The 20505-nt window shown below is 35.4% G+C and overlaps 1 long non-coding RNA gene and 1 pseudogene across 2 annotated transcripts in view; one reads left to right on the top strand and one right to left on the bottom strand.

Annotated features, from left to right (window-relative positions):
- Positions 1 to 20505, top strand: part of LOC150012618 (uncharacterized) — a 69225-nt gene that overhangs the window by 2695 nt on the left and 46025 nt on the right. For both annotated transcript variants that reach the window (XR_016510765.1, XR_016510764.1), the window contains exon 2: positions 7311 to 7449. This is a non-coding gene — a long non-coding RNA (uncharacterized LOC150012618). The remainder of the gene's footprint in view (positions 1 to 7310; positions 7450 to 20505) is intronic.
- LOC150012620 (serine/threonine-protein phosphatase 2B catalytic subunit beta isoform pseudogene) lies at positions 16637 to 18888 on the bottom strand (annotated as a pseudogene).

Here is a 20505-nt window from a genome sequence, read left to right as displayed (position 1 = left end):
ATCCAATATTCTAACCTTATGATGCTCAACTCCTTTTTGGCTCTATGATATATTATTGGCAGGGAATGGATGACTGCCAAATTGTTAGGCTGGTGGCAGGGAGGAGGATTCTGAACCTTGGCCGGCATGACTAAGTAGCGTGATTACCATTTCTTTATGCTAGGCAACATCAGGCATATAGGTAATACTCCAAGGACATCAATTTAGATTCACTGTATGATTGTACTTACAGAAAAGGCAGTGTGTTATAGTGATTGAATGGACTCTGGAGCCAGACTGCTTAGGCTGAAGTCCCAGCTTTTATACTTACAATCTGTATGACTTTGGATCACTTATTTGGCTTCTAAATATCTCATTTTTCCAATATAAAACAGAGATAATAATAAGACCTGTGTGATATGCTTTTTGTAAGAATTAAAATGAGTTAAGACATGTTAAGCATGTTGAGCAATGATTGATCTCAACAGTGTTGTTATTATTTTATATTTGTTGAGTAAGTAAATTAACTTTAAAATAATAAATTTATTGTATAATACAATTTTTGTCTTTTTATCAAGACTGAAAACCATTTGAAGGCAGAGAGCAGGTATTGCTACTCTTTGTACATCCCCAACACTTTTCAGATGATGGTCCATTGTAGGCCCACAATGACTACTTGCTGAAAGAAAGTTGTGGAAATTAAAGATAAGGAGTACCCTCCCTGGCAGGTGTGGCTCAGTGGATTGAGCACTGGCCTGTGAATCAAAGGGTTGCCAGTTTGGTTCTTAGCCAGAGCATATGCCTGGGTTGCAGGACAGGTCCCCAGTTGGGGGCATGCAAGAGGCAACTACACATTGATGTTTCTCTCCCTCTCTTTCTCTTTCCCTTCCCTTCTCTCTAAAAATAAATAAATAAAATCATTAAAAAAAAGATAAATAAGGGGCAAAGCGAAGTAGAGTTTAAGAGTTTAAGGAGTCCAAAATGTTTAGGAATAATGAGACTATTATATTAGTAGGTTTGTCTCATCAATGTTGAAGTCTCTCATGGTGATGGTAATAGTCAAAGTGTAGATAGGAATTGTGAAACAAGTGTCATATTTCTCAGAAAAGAAAATAAGTGTGAACAAAATCATAAAATAGTGTGAAGATTACCTTAGATTGCTGGTGTAAACTGCATGTAAAGACCTTTCCATGAAGAGGAAGCTAAACTGTCTGCTGACACCTGGGAAAATAGAAAAATGCCAACAATATTCATGGCATATAAAGTGTCCATTTAAAATGGCTGCCTACTCCTTATCTCCTCTTTATTTAATCCTCACCTGAGGATATACTTATTGATGTTAGAGAAAGAGGAAGTAAGAAAAAACAAGAGAGAAACATCAATGTGAGCAACATCAATCAGCGGCCTCCTGCACCTACCCCAACTTGGGATCAAATCTGCAACCTAGGTATGTGCCCTGACTAGGGATTGAATCCTACTTTTTGTTGCATGGGATGATGCTCCAACCAACTGAACTACCCAGCCAAAACTCCTTATGTCCTCTAAAATGTCTTAAAGTAATTTTTAAAATGGAGCTCTTGATTTTATTAATTTCTTCCCACCAAAGTACATATAAATTAACAGCAACAATGTTATGGGTTGAATTGTGTTTCCTAAATGTTCATATGCTGATGTCCGAATCCCCAAAACCTCATAACCTAACCATATTTGGGTATAGGGTCTTTAAAGAGATAATAAAGTTAAAATTATCAGTAGAGTGATCTATAATCCCATATGACTAGTTTCATTATAAGAAGAGGTAACATGGATATAGACAGATACAATGGGAAGACTATGTGAAGATACAGGGTAGTAGCTGAAAGTGATAAAAGTGGAAAAATAGAGAGAAGCTAGTTTTGATGTTCTAGGCATATTTAGACTAAAGCCCAAATGTTCAAACACCTAATGTGGTTAATCTATGTCCATGGTCAACAGTGCACTCAAGTCTCAAAAATTGTTCTCAGAGAAGTGCTCCTTGTAGCCTTAAGAGTTCTCAGCATAATTACTTGAAAAATTGACGAGCATTGAGGATGCTTCTCTTGGATGGGTTTAATAGCACCTTCTGTTGGTTCGGAGACCTTAGGCTTCCACGGTTAAGTTGGATGGTAATGAGGAGTAATAAACCTTGAAAACAACCCTGCTCAGGTGGTTAGAAGGAGAGTTCTGCAATACCCAGGAGCTCCTGCTATAGGGTAATTGGCAGAGGAACATTCTGAAGAAGGACTGATCAAAGAGCTATATAAACCAGAAAGCTCAAAAAGAGACACAAGGCAATAATATACATATGCTATAGTTTTGGTGCCTTCTGTCCCTTCCAGACTGCTCTGGAGCTGCATGTTGGACTCAGTTATCCTGGATGGAAATGTGAGGAAAAAGAAAATAAGGGTCAAATAATGAGGTAGTATAGAGGCCAATGGTCACTTCAGGGGAGTGTGAGATCAGGAAAACTCTCATGAGTCCTAACAGAAGCCAGTGATCATTCACCTGCTGTGTAGGGCTCCCAATGGCCATTTACTGGTGATAGCAACAACACTAACCAACCAACAGGGGACTCTGCCAGTAACCAGCTAAGAGAAGAGGTGCCTGCCTCTTCCCTCCCATTGCCCAACACCCATTTTCCTCAAATTTGATTTTTGCATAAGTATGTTTCTGACTAGTGAAAACAGAAAGAAAAAATGATAAGGGATGAACGTATGAACACAACTGATCTTTCACTCAGTTTTTCTATCCAACGTCTTTGGACTTTGAAAAATATATCCTTTTTACAGTGGTGACATTTTTGTTTAATGTACGTTTTTGTTTTACTACAAACCTCAATTTCTTAGGTTGAAATTTATAGTATAAATTTTTCCTTATTTGTAATGGCTTTCAATAGCTTCATTTCCTACCCCCAAATAGTTCCTTCTATTTGTTACATAGAAAGGAGATACCAAAAGTAAGTTAAAATTAGTTCTCTTTTTCCAGAGAAATAACATGAATATTCTAATTTGCAGAGAATATCATGGTGTGTGCTAAAGTAATTGGCAAGTGTAAAATCTGCTCTAAGATGTGGTTCTAATATTAAGACTGTTTGGCAGTATCACAAAGGAAAATGCACTCATCTATGGGATCAGGAGGTTCCCATTCTAATTCCCAATGACTTGACCATTTTCTACATAAATTTTGGCATGCATTATATCTTCTCTGAGCCTCAGATATATAAAATAAGGAGTTTGGTCTAGAAAATACCTAGCATCCCTTCCCAATGTAAGTGTTAATGACTACTTAGGGCTGGGAATGAGCCTAGATTGTTATTAACTAAAGGAAAGACCCCTCTGACCACTGGGCAGTTCCTTGGTCCATGGTGATATCCCATTTTATATTACACTGAAATGTAAAATATGTCTCAGGATAGAATAAGATATAAAACTAAGAAGAAAATTTTAAATATTTATTCCATGTAGGACAACACATTAATTAGAAAAGTTATGATTAAAGCAAAATTCATAAGGATAAGGAATGAATCTGACATATTTGTTGCTCCATTGTCAGTGCCTGTCTCAGAGTGACATTTGAGAATCAGTCAAATACTATTGGTTAATGTACGAATAAATAAATGAACAAATAAATTAGTCATAGTGAAAATATGTTTGCTAAAATAAAGATATCCTATACTGGCTTCCTTTGATCCCATGTCACCTCCACCCTGCAGGGACACAGACCAATGCAGGAATGAGGCAGGGTGGACATAAATATTGCATTCTTTGCCTCAGAACCTAATCAACCCAAGGCACTGTGCCCCATGGGTGACCTCTGCATTTCTGCCTTGAATCTGTAGTCCCAGAATAGGAACAGTTTTGACCATTAGGCTTCTCCATTAGTCAAAATTTATCCTCTTTTGCTAAGAATAGTCTGAAATGCCTTGTTGCAGAGCCTGTGTCTTCTCTCTCCCTGTTATTATAAGTGTCACTTAGATTTAGGGTTCTGCCTTGGTCACTGTTTTATGTTATGATTTCAGTATTGCCAGCTTCCACCATGTCCCACTTGTAGTTGGAGACCCAATTAGCTTTTTCAGATTCCCATAACTGTATATGAGAATCTTCACCTAAATTTTAATTCAAAGCAAAGTCCTCTTATCCATGGTCATCAATTTTCTCCATATAATATTTATATTACTTACCTAGAATTCTGAATATTGCAGACATGGCTTTCCCATCTGTGGCTCTTTTTTAATGTCCTTCCTTTACAGCTTTCTTGCTGCCTTGCTCTACTGATGGAATCTCCACTTATGGATGGGCCTGACATAAAAGCCAGCCATAAACTTCCATATCCTAGTATAAATAAATCCTTACATCTGCCAAGTTGTTCTGCACTATAATAATAACATCCTTGGTTTTACTTATGGAAGTAATTAACAATGATGTTTATTTTTGATATATGGGAACATATTTAGACCCTAAACTTTGAAATTATCAACCAGTGACAAAAATGTCATTAGAACTTCCAATTTTACAACAAAAAGTTTGGATCATACTATGAAAAAAAGAAAAGAAAAAAGGGAAAATTCACCTATAAGCTTATTATTTAGAAAGGTACGATAAAAGAACTAAAAGTGTTTCCCTTCAGTTGTTCCAATCCTATGCCTGGAGAGAGTGATTGTTAGCATTTATTGAAAAATTACCATGTTCCAGGTACTGTTGTGGGCCCTGAGGGTCCGGAATGGAACAATAAGAAACTTATCTTCCCTCATGAAGCTTACATTTTGATTGGTGAAACCTACAAGCAAAAGAAAATTATGTAAGATTTATAATTATATATGGTGAGGAGAAAAATAAAATTAGGAAGTGTTAGGGGAATATATACTGAAATTTTAGATTAGCTCTCCTGGAAAACTGCTGAGAGGAATGGATAGGTCAAACCATTCAGATTCCTGGAAAAGAACATTCTGGGAAGATAGAATAGCAAGAGCAAATGCTCTGAAATTAGAGTGTGGCTAAATGTTTGAGAGCAGCAAGAACATGTGTGAATGAATTGAAGGGAAAGGCTTAAAAAGGAAGGGCTAGTGTTGTCATAAGGGGAAGAAGTCCAAGGAAACATGTTCAAATAAGTACTTTGATTTTGACTTTGAGGCAGATAAAAAAATATTTTGGAGAAATTACGGTAATGCTTGTTGTGCCGAAAGGAGAATGAAGAGAACGAAGTGTGGATCAGGGACACAACAAAGATTTGCAATAATTCAGGCCAGAAACGGATGTGGACTAGTGTAGTGCCAGAAATTGTAGTGATTGAATTTTGGGCATAATTTGAAGGTAAATATGACAGGATTTGCTAGTGGTTTAGGTGGACGTGAGGGTGGAGGTACAGAACAAGAGGGGATTCAAGGATGCCACCCAGCGTTGAAGCCTAAGGCACTGGAAAAAGAGCTGTCATAAAGTGAGATGGCAAAACTGTTAGAGCAGGTGTGGGATGGCTTAAGAATCAGAAGTTCAATTTTAGACATGTTAACTTTGAGATGGAGATGTTAAGTAAGCAGCTGGATATGAGTTTGAAGTCAGGAAAGAGATCCAGAAATGAAATACAGGTCTGGAGTCATCAGCGTATCAATAGTATTTAAAGATAGAGAGTGGATGCAATCACTAAGAAAGTGATCGTGGGTGAAATGAGAACATGACTGGAAGGAGTAGCAAAACTACAAAGGAAAACAATAGTAAGGAACTAGAGATGTAAGAGAGAAGCTAGATGAATATGGTGGCTTGTAAGTTAAGAATAACAAGTGAGTCAAGAAATGTAACCCATGATTATATAAGGTCACATGCACATATGCATAATCAAGTATATATGGATGTACAAATATACAGGTGTGTATGTTTATGTAGGGGCACTTTTATTTTGTAAAATAAGATTATACTATACCAAATAATGTAAAATCTGCTTCTAAAAATTAAATTTATTATGGAAAAAGTTTTTATATCATCATTACTCTTAGATTAAAGATGTTCTATTTTCAAATTGTTTACTTTCCAGCATTAGTAAAATGAAATACCAGGACAAACTTTTGTTTTTAAAAAAGCACAGTACAGTGAAATGTTGACTGAATTTTTAAAATAACACTATTTAGTTAGCCAAAACCCTCTTTGTAAAATTAAGAAACCAAAGAAAAACCAAATCAAGGAATACAGGAGTAGAAACAAAATAGAAAAATATTTTTGATTATTACTATTGGTACATATCAATGGATGCTGATTCTCTTTTATTAGAGTGAGGAAATAGCTTTGAATAGAATTTTATGAAAACAATTATGAAACAGCTGGCATTTTCTGCTTCTTTTTACCAGAGATAAGGTACCGTGTTTCTAAGATTCTAACATCTGTTTTTGTGTCACAAAAACCAACTCAATGAAAAATCACCTATGTGGGAGCTCCAATATTTCCATTAGATAGGAGAGATGGAAAATAAGTAAAATTAACAATAGTTACAATGTGTTACTATTAGCACATTTAGGACAACAATATGGTACATTATTTCACTCCATCTGGAAAAACATTGAATGTGTTGAAGGCGTTCTAGTAAAAGATGTGAATCAAATGTCCCTGAAAGACTCTTGTCAATGTCCCCAGCTTTCTCCCAAATGAGGGAACTTTTAAAACAGTAAGTTAGCTATGTCATAGGACATTTTATCTACTCAAACATAAGTGAAAATCAAATAAACAATTATTGAACATTGACTACATGGCAGAAACTGTGGTGGGCTGTTTATACTCTCTGTAATGTTTTGGATCATTCCCTGGTGTTCAGGGTAGAATTTATAGGAACATTCAACCAAAAGTGATTGTGTAAAAGAGAACAACAAAAGTGTTCTAGTGCATAGTTTAAAGACTTTATTAATTAGAAGTAAGTACACTGGCAAACACAATTTTTCAATCAATAGTTCTTATGATCTAAGTGTTATAACAAATTAGATGTGTCATTTAAAATTTTCTGAGTATTTACAATAAACATAAAAGCAGCCTTAGAATTGCCTGTATGAAAAACTTTCAATGACTAAAGAAATAGACATGAGCAAAGTTAATTCTTTTGTCTTCCTCAACTACCCCATGCAATGTCATACTTCTTTTTCATTCATATTGTTGATTTTGAAAAATCATCTGGATTGAAGTCAATTTCATGTGCAGCAGTGCTTCCCAAATATATTTGTGGTAAACATATAAGGAAGGATTTCATGTTGTGAAATGACTTCTAAACTGGCATTTACTCAGACCAGGCATGCAATCTTGGCTCTGCTACTAATTGACTACTTACCCTTGTCTTTTAAGTTCCTATGCCCTCTGTTCCCCTCTTTGTAAAATGAGGAAAACAACCCAAGACTATGCACTGACAGAAGAACAAGACAATGGGATGCTGAGGTGCAACTTGTAGATCAAAAACCCATTCGATTTGAACATCGCTTTGTGGGTAAGTACAGAATGTGTTCTTTGGCAGCCTTGTAATTAATAGAGGAAATTATCAGGATGTGTGAGCCTTGTTTCTATTTTTAGGAATTATGGTTACCCTGTGTAGACTCTGATTTTTTTTTCTTCTTTCTTTTCCTATATAGATGATTTTTCTTTTAATTTGTTCTGTTTCATCTGAGGATTTTTGTTTTCTGATTATACTTTGTCAATATTTAGGGTACAACTTCTTTCATTATTTTTTCCTTGTTTTTATATTTTGTATTTTTTCCTTTGCACTTTCTCTGAGTGGCAATTGTGCTCTATAACAATTACATATTTTATTTTCTCATATTATTTTTGGAAATTAGTGAAATTAAAAAATAGTTTTATGTGTGTATCTCCTACATTACAATAAATACTTGTTGAATGACTGGTTCTCAGCCCTATCTCATCTTGTTGATTCATGTTTCTTTTCTATAGATGCCAATCTTTTTTGTGTGTGTGTGCCTTGCCAAGAAACTATAACTGATGCTCCAAATTAATGTTATAAATTTTCTTTCTTTCAGAAAATAATTTTCAAAATTAATCTTTTGCTCTCATTCTTTATGACAGTTCTTGCCTTTTATATGGTCTCATTTTTATTTGTTTGCCTGATTTTTTTTAAAGTTAATTTATTATGTTGTTACAGTAGTTCTAATTTTTTTCTCCTTTGCTCCCCTCTGCCCAGTAGCCCCCTTCCCTCCAGCAATCCCACCCCACTTAGTTCATGTCCATCGGTCATGCATATAAGTTCTTTGGCTTCACTCTTTCCTATGGTATTCTTAACTTACCCCTGTCTATTTTGTACCAATCGATTATGCTTCTTAATTCCTGCACCACTTCCCCATTTCTTCCCCCTCCCCCTCCCAGCTGATAACCCTCCAAATGATCCCCTTACCTATAATTCTGTTCCTATTCTGGTTTGCTTAGTTGGATTTTGTTTTTATCTTTTAGATTCAGTTGTTGATCGTTGTGATTTTGTTGTCATTTTAGTGTCCATAGTTTTGATCTTCTTTTTCTTAAGTAAGTCCCTTTGACATTTCATATGATGATGGCTTGGTGATGATGAACTTTTTCAGGTCCACCTTCTCTTGAAAGCTCTTCACCTGTCTTTCCATTCCAAATGATAGCCTTGCTGGATAGAGTAATCCTGATTGCAGGTTGCTTTTCATCACATTGAATACTTCTTGCCAGTCCCTTCCTGCCTGCAGTGTCCTCTGAAAAATCAGCTGATGGTCCTAAAGGCACCCCCCTGTGGGTAACTCTCCACCTCTCTCTTGCTGCCCTCAGGACTCTCTCTTTATCTTTCACCTTTGGCATTTTAATCATGATGTGTCTTGGTGTGGTCCCCTCTGGGTCCAGCTTGCCTGGGACTTGCCGTGCTTCTTAGACTTGTATGTCTATTTCCTTCACCAAATTTGGGGAGTTTTACTCCATGAATTTTTCACATAAGTTTTCAATTTCTCACTCTTCCTCTTCTCCTTCTGGCACCCCCGTGATTCGGATGCTGGCATGTTTAAATTTGTCCCAGAGGTTCCCAAGCCTTCCCTCATTTTTTTTCAATTCCTGTTTCTTCATTCTGTATTGGTTGACTGTTTTTTTCTTCCTTATTTTCCAAAATATTGATTTTGACCCGGTTTCCTTCCCTTCATTATTGGTTTTGTGTGGATTTTTCTTCGTTTCGTTTAGCATAGCGTTCACTTCTTCCTTATGCATTTGCCATATTCAAGCATATCTGTCAAGCCTGTGAGCATCTTTATTACCAGTGTTTTGAATTCTTCATCTGTTAGGTTGGCTATCTCATCATCTGTTAGGCTGGCTATCTCCTCATCACTTAGTTCTCCCACTGGAACCTTGATCCGTTCCCCCTTTTGGGCCATACTTCTCTGTCTCCTTATCTTGACAGGCTCCTGTGTTTGTTTGCCTCTGTGTCTTAGGTAGAGCTGTTGCTTCTGTTATGTTGTAAAGGGCAGAGCATTAGGGATTCATCAGTACAGGATGACCTGTTCCACCAGGTTGTGGCACTATATGTGGGGGAGTGGTCTGAGAGGGAACAATGCCGCTTGCCCATCACTCGCCTCCTTCCAGGCAGGCACCTCCCCCCCTTCAATATGGGACTGGCGCCCCTCTAGCTGCTTCCCTGGCCATTGTTCCCAGAGTGGGTGGGTCTGTGGATGTTCTGAGACCATGGAGACCCTTCAAAGAAGTGGACTCTGCTGAGAGACCTGCAGTTTCTGCCTCTGCCCCAACCCCTACTGGTTTGCACAGTCAGAAACATTGGTGCTTGATTTTCCCCAGTGCTGAGTCTGTGAGCTGCTGCAGTCTGGTGAGGAGCTGGGAATGCTCCCCAGGTGTCCCTCCTGACTTTTAAAAACATATAACTGCTTTCTGCTAGCCTGTTGATGCTGCAGCTGCTGCCACCACCACACCCCACCCTGGTTCCGCCCCTCCTACTTGTCTGGATAAGTTATTTCTTCTTTATATCTTTGTTTGTTGGACTTCCATGCAGTTTAATTTTCTGGAACTTTTGGTTGTTTCTAGTTTTGAGGTAGTTGTATTCCTTCTTAGTTGTGGAGGGAGACGTAGTGTGTCTGTCTAAGCCTCCATCTTGGCTGAAAGTGATTGCTTGTTTACTTTGTTAAATATTCAGTTACCCTAGGATTTGGTGTGATGCGTCTGGGCTTAGACTTTGGTGGAGCTGAAACTTTCATCCCCTTCACTGTGTGCTTATTCTGCTCTAGGGTACTATAAATGTCCCCACTTGAATCTAGACCAGGAAGCCAAGTTGATGCATAAATATTCTAATTAACTTTGTGATATCCAGTAGAGCTTTATTGAAAGTTGGGCTGGTCTCTCTCCTGACGGTTCTCTGACTTGGGAGACCCCTGTTCTTTTCTCAGTCTATGGGGATTCAATGTTGTGGCTTGACCAATCCTTGTGTATCTTACTATGGCTGCAAGATGCCTTTTGCAATAACAATCATCAAACTTTGAAAGAGAAAATCTTTATTATTTACAAGATCTGGAAATTACATGGCACATTCATAGCTGCACAACAAGCTCACATAGAGAGAGACAGATAAAGAACAAGAGAGAGATGGGCCTGGGACTCTACTTTCATTAGAGTCAAGAATGGAAGCCTAGGATTTCACAGGCTCATTCTTTATGGGTGAGTATTGGTGAATTTAAAACATAACAATGGGAATTTAAAGTTGGGAAGGGAAAATACAAGTGGCCCAAATGGTCACTTAATCAAAATCAACCAAGATCTCTAAAAACAAAGCAGTGAGGAGCACTGGCTTTCTTTATCTTGTTGTGTGGCTGGCAATGCAGCCTCCTTGAAGGGGGTGCCTCAGCAATCACAGCTTTAGTGATGCAGTTGATTATAAAAAGAGAAGCCAGCTGTCAGGGATTATACTTTATTCTTACACTAAAAATAAAGATATGAAACACTATATCTCAAAGCATGTAGTGCTTCTGGTGTTCTTCCTATCTTCTTTGATATGTTTTCCTTTGACAATTTAGAATCACATGTTACAGTGTGTTTCTGTGTCACATTATAGTTCCTGCCATATTACCTACTGGGTGTTGTATCATCAAAGGGATTCACACAGAAAACAACAACAATAACAAAAACTAAGGGAAATGGAGTAGGGTGACTGGTTCTGTCAGCATATACAGTGGCCAAGCGTTCGGGAGTATGAATGGCAATTTTGTGTATCATGGAATTAGAGAGGAGCAACAAGAGAGTGCTGAGAGCAGTATCTTTTTCAAGCTCTTTTAAAACAAATGGGGAGATGGGTGAAGCAAGAGGAACAAGGTGCTTCTCTGTGGTACCCTAATTTGGAGGGTGGAGGTGTGGTGGTTATTACAATGATGTATTTCTCAACACATCACCATGGACAAGACACTAAGTGGGGGTGGGCCTGGTCTTTCACAATTAAGTCTCTTTACATTTATTTTACTCTACGTTTTTGACATTTTAGTCCTTTAAAAATACTTCCATGAATATTTCTATGTGACGTTGAGAGGCATATCATTTGCTACAAAATATCTACATATAAACACATTTGAAGCTCATCTTAAATCAAAGCCACTATTCTAGATTGCTGGTTATATATGCCCATATTTCCCCTGTTTTCTGTGGCAGTTATTTGCTTGAACTGTACAAATTTGAGAGTATATTGAAAAACTTTCATAGAAAAATGCAGTCATGGTTGTAAAGAATGCAGGGTCTCAGCTTTTATTATTAGTCTACTTTTAAGTTATTTCAGCTCTGTAAAATGTAAGAAGCTATGAGAATCAGAGAAGTTCCTTATTTAAGTTTTCAAGGAATAATTTCCACATATATTATATCTTGTATCCAATGGTAAACAAAGGCATCTATCTATTGTAAATAAATACAGAAATAGACATAGGAAAGAACTTTAAGTTTGAAATCAATAATTTTTAGCTCTATCAACAACTACGTTATGATATTGATCATTAATCACAAAAATGATGGAAATTTAAAAGTCCCTTAAAGTCAGTTGGAAGGATAATTCAATATACTATAAATTGCAACTTTTTTTGCTAAACTTAAAAGTGTGGTGCCCCCTACAGAATATGAAAACTCTTCCATGGGATACTTGCCACTTTTTACGGATAATCGCTGGTGTAGGGGTCATCAAGCTCTAACATACATACTTTATCTCTGCAATTATAAGAACATAATATTAAATAAGCAGTATAAAAGTACAACCTAGAAATTTTGACCTTCCATTCCCTCAGTTAAAAATAAATGATCTAGATTAACCTCTTGATTTCAGGCATAGTAAGTCTTATAAAAGTACACTATCTCATCCAATGTTGGACTAATTATAAATGGAAGAACCCAGGGCCCTGACTCAGCCTTTGCACAGCATTATGCTTTCTAGCAAGACAGGGTCCTAAAATTGATATTATTCAGTCAGGACTCTACTCTTTTCTGGTTTTTCTTTATTGGTATTGTTTTGAGCTGCTCTGCTATTCTCATCTTCTTTCATCCTTAAGATCACAAAATGGTTTTTCCATTTCTAAGCATGGCACTTAACCAGAGTCATACATGAAGAAGAGAGAATAATAGGAAGAGGTGGTGCTTGCTTAGAATAAATCACCTATGTCTTATTGATCCAAAAATAGGTTGTACAACCATGCCTATTTACAAGAGAGTCAAGTGGTTCTTTTTTCTTCTAAGCAGGACATTGACATACTAAGCAAAATTATGGGATATCCATTATGGGATATCTTGTGTTCAGTAGATGTTGAGAGACTATCAGTATCTACCCCCCCCACATGCTTGCATTATCCTTGATGTGAATGAATATTTGTAGCTATAGTCAAGAGTAGGTAAATTAATAGAATACTTTGTTTTTGTCATCTTCCAATAATAAAATGGTCTCCTTAAAATATTTTTGCCAACTTCATAATTATTCTAGTACATATAATCTTTTTAAATCTAAGATTCTATTAATATTGATCTCTTCTCAAATGTCAGTGACTGATAAATGACATTCTATAATAACAGAGATTTTTCACATACTTATAAATTGGTTATGCTTTTCAAGGCCAAATGAGTGGTGCATTTGAATCAACTTACATATTCCAACGCTTACTTACCAAAGTCTTATAAATATCAGGGTGAACTTTGACTGTATTATAAGCTGGAAATGTATTTTTAAATGAAAAAATTTCTAACAAGAAGATTATACAGATATTAAGATGTTTCAGTCTTTGAAAAAAATTTTGTTTCTGACTATCCTCCTATAATATTATTTTTTTCAAGTGACTGATAAAAGTTGAGTATTAATAAGATGCTGACATATTATCTGAAAAGTATTTAAAATTCAACAATCCTATATTTTCAAATAACTATATATTTATGCCTTAATGAACAACTGAATTTGGGGTTATAAATAACATTTTATTGTGGAATTTGAAATGCCTAATGAGAACTTGTGGCTGAACAGGTGGAAAAGTGAAATGAAATTATTTTCATAGATGAAGGTTTTTCTTAAAAAAATATTTTTACTACATTAATAAGTACAGAAAAATGGCCAAGAGACACCTCAAAGAATAGCTTTTCTAGAGTATTATTTTTAAATGTTTTCTTCATAAAGAGTTCTTTTTTGTCTTTATGATATCATGTTTCTCATCAGCTCTCAAATTGACAGGTAGAACTCCATAAAAAGGGCCCATAAGTAAAAATAATTAAGCTTAAATTTATTTTTATGAAAAACAACATTTTAAAAAGATATTGCTATTCTTTGCCAAGGTCTCATGTGCAAAATTATAAAACTGATTATGAAAATCTTGCATATTGAACTATGAATTATTAACTACACAGCATTTTGTAGGAAGCTTTCTAAAATCTAGAAGACAGATAATGAGCAATTTTTCCCAATATTTAAAATTCTTTCATGAAAGAGATGTCCAAAATACTACGAATGATGAGCTGTAATTTACTAAAATAAATCTAATAAACTGACAGCTCATATGGACAGACTATGGGATCCTATCACAGTGGAAGGGACTGTAGTAGATTTCTACCTGTATTGACAGACTGCATATGAAATGATGAATATCTGAATAAAAATAATTACATTAAAAATAAAATTGGATTTCTAGAATAGAAGTATTTTCTAAGATAGGTAAAATATTTAAGAGCACAGACTTCAAACTTTGATTGCACAGATTTGACTCCAGCATCTTTTCCTTACAAGATGTCATCTTGGTGGGCTGCTCCTTGCATAATACCAGGAGGTAAAATTCACATTCTATTAAATATTGTACTCTTAATAATGTGAGTGGTGCTTCCAGGACTTATAAGTGACTGACACTTACCTGCTCTGTGTCTCAGTACTTTCAACTATAAAATGTGTATAATAATAATGATACTTATCTTGTGAGGTTACTGGGAGGATTAAATGAGATAATATATAATGAAGTTTATTCAAGTGTCTGGAATATAGTATGTGTTTACTTATTAAGTGTTATTAGTAAGTGCAGGCCCATTAGTAAAATAAAGACAGTGCATCAGTTTCAACACGTCCCAGCTCGTCTCCATGCCATCTCCAGCCTTTACTTCCTCTGGATTCATTCCAAGGTTTCATAAAAAAAACTTCTCGCTGGATTTTCATGTTGAGATCAGGTATGAATAGTGACTCAAACAAGCATTATAAATGTCATTTTATGTGGTATGACAAACCACCCTCCTCTATTGTACGCCACCTTCATATTAATTATATCTGCCATGAAAAGTCTAGGTTATGGCAACTCTCATTGGTATATATATACAAAAATGAATTGACATGAAATGAGAGTAGAGGGCTCATATGGTGAAAAATGGCCCATATGAGGTAAACATGGATGGAGGTGGGAAAAGGGGTAGGGGAATGGAGACATCTGTAATGGCGTCAATAATAAAAATAAAGTTAAAAAAGAAAAAGAAAATGTCCCACACTACCAACGCTATAAGTGTATTTTACCTAAATTATACTGTTTAGACAGGTAGAGAGTTTTCTGGCTAAAATTTTAAACTAGTGCTAAGATTTTGAGTAGCCTACTAATAACCCTAAAAGTACTTCATTCTCTACTCCATGGTTTCCGTTATATGCTATATATCTAGTTTTTTTCAGGTTACCCCTGAAAATCGTCTGTTTTTGAGTCAAATGTTAGGATGTCATATGAAAGATTTGGTAAACAAAGTAGGAAAATAGAAAATGGACACTTAGATTCATTCACTGTTTGACATTTTTATATTTTTCAAATATCTAATAAATAATTCCAGCAAATTAAGAACCATGTTTTCTATGTGTAAAATTATGTGTATAATATATACATAAAGTCTGTGAAAAGACATAGCTGAAAGAAAGTGTTCTCTTTATATGCTTTATGATGCTCAGAAAAATCAGAATTTTATCTATCTGTATTCATGCAATCTCAGAAAAGACAGCAATTTTAACCACTGGAATATTCGAGCATTAATTTTTTTTTTTTTTTTTTTGCTTTACATACAATTCTTTTTATTTTCATGTAAAATAAAGACACACTTAATAACAAGTTTTTTATTTGACTTAAAAGATTTAAATTCAACCCCTTATAACAATGACAATATCTAGCGTTACCTTCATGTTCAGAATATGCAAAGTTCAGCAAGAAATGTAGCAAACCTCAAGACAAGGTGCTACAGAGTTGCTCCTAGGGGAAGGGACTAGTTAAAGAACAAGTATGAATGACCCATGGACATGGACAACGGGTGTGGTGATGGACCGTGGGAGTTGGGGGTGGGCTGGGTGGAGGAGGGCAAAATAGGAAAAATTGGGACAACTGTAATAGAATAAATAAGAATTTAAAAAAGTGCTTCTACTTATGTCTGATAGAGTAATTTAATTTAACATACTTTTATAGACATGCTGCTAACTTAAAGACAGGAAGATTTCAGAAAGCAGTTACATCTGCAAAGGAAGGAAACAACATGGTACAGAGAATCAATTATACATAGTACATTTGACAAACATACAGAAAACAACGAGAGCATCATCGACCAGGGTACAAAACCTTGCACAAGTCTTTTGGCAAGTACATGCATAAATAATGTTTTTGGCCCAAGTGTATTATTAATTCTGAAGTTAAGCATCTGATAGTAAACGCAGAGTCTACTACAATTACATAAATTTTAAAAATAAAAAACTCGGAGTTACACTTCCATTTTAGTAATGTGATATAATGTATTATATTATACCCTTGATTCACATTCTGAAATTAGAGTTTGTTTTTTTTTTTTTGAAAGGATGCATCAGGGGACTCCTACAGGCCCACAAGGAGGACCAGGAGTCCCCATTCCCCATTCCCAATTCCCTGTTCCCCGTTCCCTGTTCCCCATTCCCCTTGCTCCCACGGGCCCTTGAGTTGGTCTGGGAGCTGCCTCTCCCCTCCCCGCTTACCCCTTTTTCCCTCAATAAACCCATTCCCTGAAAAAAAAAAGGGGGGGGGGATGTATCAGACATTACATGAGCTGCTTCCATACCATTTCATGAAAAGCCGAGAGATTGACCAATATTTTCTATTGAAACAGGTACCCATTCTATCAATTTTCTGCCCCTGGTCAGGTTATTAGTCAGTCAGGACCTATCATATAGTATTCTGCCTGTGTCAGCTGCTGAGACAGGAATGAAGAGGCAGGAGGGATTCGCTGCATGCATTATGTGGATTGTCAGCAGGAGAGGGAGGTGTGCACCGGTCCATCTGAGGCACAGCCAGTGGCATAACGTCATTATCACTTTGCAGGGTCTCCCATCCTCCAGCCAACGCCCCACTAGGAAACATTCGCGTGGGAGTCAAGCCCTTGAGTGTCAGTACACTTTCACTCTCCTCCGTGAGAACACAGAAAAGCCTTGCCATCGTGTCAAATGCTGAAATTTTGTTTCTTGATTTCTTTCTGAGCTGCAGCTGAACCATGAAACTGGTCTTCACCTTCAGTCGTCCGTTCATTATCAGAGCAAATACTCAGAACAGTTACCAACATTTCTGTCGCTTTTTCTCCAACAAATAACAAAGATCATGTGAAGACACCCATAAAATTGGGTAGCTGGTAAGGATGTGGAGGACAGTTAAACTGATGAATACTCATCACATTATTTTCACACTTTAATACAGCAGCTTTATTATTATAGACATATAAGTAATTAGGTGTCAAAAAACTGTAATTAATGAAGGGAACCCTGTAGTTTGACTTTTTCTGTACATTCTATAGCCTGCAACTTGAACTTCATGAGCTCTAATAATTGATAACAAATTATTGTTTTATTCTTTTTAAAAAATTTACACATTGCTGGATAGTTATACAAATCAGAATATCCTCAAACTGTACTGACTAAACTGTTTCTGTGATTTCTTATTTCTAAAATCTTTAGAAGGATTGGACCATAACAAGTCAAACATTGGTCCACAAGCAGGTCCCTCTTTAAATCTACCTAAATTCCTAATATCATCCACTGTGTGTATTTCTGGTGAAAGTCCATCATGAATACAAAAAAATTATCAATTTATAAGTGCATGAAGAGGCAGGCTATCAAAAGTTCTATAAAGCTTCATAGATTCTTTCTAAATATTTAATTTTACATTTCTGGTTAAAGGTAAAATAGTAAGGTGTCTACATTCATGATTGCCTCCCAGAAGAAATAATATACTTAGGTATAGAATCTTTAGAACACATGAAGATATGACAAACTGTATATTAAAATAACTCTGTCCACATAATCACCAAGAAAAGGGTATCGTGCGTAGCAGGTAACCCTCCTACTTCAAAAAGTTTCATCATATCAAAAAATTGGCCTCTACTTCTGTTGTTTTCTATTTCTGAAGGAATGCCAGCACCCTCATTGATAATTCTAAGTGTAATTTCTTTATCTACCCGACCTTCTTTTACTAAGTAGTTCCCTAGAACATGAATCCTAGGTATCCCATTGATATCTAAGACTTCTTCAGATGTCAAGTGATGTGTGATGATGCAGTCAGGCCCAGGATAGGGCAGTGGGATAGGGACTTGACACCACGGCTCATCTAGGTGCTGAGCCTGGCAGGGTTGGGGGTAGTAAACATGGCGACTACCATAGTCGAGTGGAGGTGCCACCAGGGAGCATCATGGACCTTTGAGCATTAATTTTTTTATTGCATGCAGAATGAAGTAATGCAATAATGAAATTGTACAATGCCTTAGTTCAATGTAATGTTCATCAGACTGATGTCATTTTTCCTATTCTTACACACTATAAAACCTTGAATTTCATTGTTCTGACAAAATATTATTTCATCTATTAAATTAACAGTAGCTAGTATTAATCAAGAGCACATACATTTCTAATAATTTTTAAATTTAAAATCCCTGCCAAAAGTCAGTATTTTCATCCATGTTCGAGATGCTAGAAATATTACAAATGCGTTGCTGACATTAAATTCTTAAATTGTTACTACAAAATAACAAAAATAACTTTAGCAAAGTATGTTGAAGTTGTGCATCATTACTTGTAATAGAAGAGAAATAAGAGAACTTAACCTTAAATTGGTAGTAAGAAAGTTAATGACCCTCTTTTCTCTCTAAATTATACAGGTAACATGAATTAAAACTAGTATAATAATCTTCACACAATATGTCAATAGGAGGCCATAAAATCTATTATTAAATATCCTACAGCTCACTAAAATCAGTCACTGAATAAGAAAACCAACGTTTACAAATCTGGCAGTGGTCAACAACAAAAACATGAGCATTTATTTCAATTTCTTTTGCTACTTTGAAATATTAAAATATGTATGGAAGGACCTTGACCTAATAATAGAGAGCTAACCAATGCAACAAATCTCACATCAATGGACATAAGGAGCATATCATATCTCCGTAGCATAGTTGTTGAAACTATCAAATATTTTAGATATCACAAATTATATAGTTTAAAATTTTTTAATCAAAAAACTTTTTCAATATACCTAAGAATATTGAACCCAACAATTTTTCCTTTCTTTTTTTTTTCTTTCTTTCTTTCTTTAATTATTAGAGAGCAAAAGAGGAAAGGAGAGGGAGAAAGGGAGAGAAAATAGATTTTTTTGTTTCACTTATTTATGCATCCATTGGTTGTTTCTTGTGTGAGCTCTAACTAAGGATCAAACCTGCAACCTTACTGTATCAAAACGATGCTCTAACCAACTGAGCTACCTGACCAGGGCCCCAATATTTTTTCAAATATTGCAAAAGTATAAACTAAAATAAGTTAAATCTGTTCTTCTCACATATTTGCTGTAAATACCATAAAATATTAAGATCAACAAAAATAGAATTTTGCAAATAATTATTGTTTTATTTTCTTTTTTCAAAATATTTATTTTAAGTAGAAACTTAAATGACATACTACATATATGAAGACAACCACATGTAAGATAGTGAGTAAAATACCTTGAGAAATATATTCACTTGGTTATTCAAATATAAAAAACAAAGTTTTACATTCAATACTTTGAAAATAGTGTCTTAATTATTCAGTTTTCAATAAGTTATTTAATCTGAAATGATTCAATATAAGAAAAACATGCAAATACCTACCATGGAAAATCAAAAGGCATATGTTGATGCAATAAATAACAATGTATGAAATGAGAGAGATGCAATTTTTATTTGCATAAAACTGTATTTGCAAATGCAACTCATTTCTATCAGCAATAAGATTTTGGTCCTAAATTAAATTAATTACTTACAGGTCATAAATACGAAACTAGCATTTTTATCTAAACATTATGTGATCTAAAGGCAAACCAATTTAAATGAATGCATATCTCTAAATACTGTTATAAATTATCAGGTTTATTTTTCCTGTTATACAATCCAATATGTTACTGAAAACAAGACATGATAACTGATCACACGTTATCTTTCAAAATTGGAAATAAAATTCAATTCTTGAGTCTAAAGAGCAAAGAAAGAAGAAAATCAGGCAAATAAATGATCTTATATGCCAAGTTCTTTCTCAGACACTACAAAACCCCTATAGAATAACTGGGCACCTAAATATAACATCACCACTAAAATCTTAGTAAAATTGAATGGCATTCTGTTCTGAAAAATAAGATACCACGAAAGTTCAATTCTATCTGCTGTACTGAACAGAGAAACCATTTACAAGATATAATGAAGCAAGAATCTCTTTAAAAATACATGAAGGGCAAATGTGTTTTCTTTATGAGCTTCACAAATTTGATGCACGTTCTAATTTCTTTCTGTTGTAGCTTCCAGGGCTCCATTGATCTTGGGGCGTGAGAGGACTGCTATGCTATGAGTCTGTTATCAGGAGCTATCTGACAGCGTTAAGTTGTGCTTTATGAAAAACAAAAGCAAGATGCACATTTGCCTTTCTGTAAATAAATGCTGAGCTACAGCAATGAGCAGAAATTCCTGGAATATTAATCAGTTTGATTTTTTCTTTTTTCTTTTTGTTGTGTCATTTACTTTTCTTTTTTCTTCCCTTCTTCCC

The sequence above is a fragment of the Furipterus horrens genome, unplaced genomic scaffold (assembly GCF_987537825.1).
Source record: "Furipterus horrens unplaced genomic scaffold, mFurHor1.1.pri manual_scaffold_4, whole genome shotgun sequence".
In the NCBI taxonomy this organism is placed as follows: Eukaryota; Metazoa; Chordata; class Mammalia; order Chiroptera; family Furipteridae; genus Furipterus; species Furipterus horrens.
The sequence above is the reverse complement of the archived record's forward strand: the minus strand, read 5'-3'. Positions and strand labels throughout refer to the sequence as shown.